Genomic DNA, 447 nt, shown 5'->3' on the forward strand with positions numbered 1-447 from the left:
AGGACCTATTAAAATATGCAGTAAATAATCTTTCATTTAAGCATCTTAATTTGTTGCAGGGGACAAAAGATTCTCATCTGATCTAAGCAATTAAAACACTATAGGCATGCCTCAGAGATAAAATGTGTTCAGTTCCAGACCACTACAATAATAATGCAATAAAGTGAGTCACGTGAATTTTTTGAATTCCCAGTGCATATAAAAGTTATGTTTACTCTATGTTGTAGTCTAACAAGTGTGTAATAGCATAATATCTAAAAAGTACAGATCTTAATTAAAATATAATATTCTAAAAATGCTAATGATCATCTGAGCCACCAGAATTGAAGTCAATCCTCTCAAACCCTTCTGTTTTATCAACTATGTTTATGTAATATGTTATTATATTCTTTTTTTTTTCTTTTTTTAGACAGAGTCTCACTTAGTAGCCCTGGGGTTGAGTGCCAT

At 30.9% G+C, this 447-nt stretch overlaps 1 protein-coding gene across 1 annotated transcript in view; it reads right to left on the reverse strand.

Moving 5' to 3' along the window:
• ZNF713 (zinc finger protein 713) overlaps positions 1-447 on the reverse strand; it is a 21,590-nt gene that overhangs the window by 11,767 nt on the left and 9,376 nt on the right. The window lies entirely within an intron of this gene.

The sequence above is a fragment of the Otolemur garnettii genome, unplaced genomic scaffold (genome assembly GCF_000181295.1).
Source record: "Otolemur garnettii isolate 467f Iridium unplaced genomic scaffold, OtoGar3 scaffold00077, whole genome shotgun sequence".
NCBI lineage: Eukaryota > Metazoa > Chordata > Mammalia > Primates > Galagidae > Otolemur > Otolemur garnettii.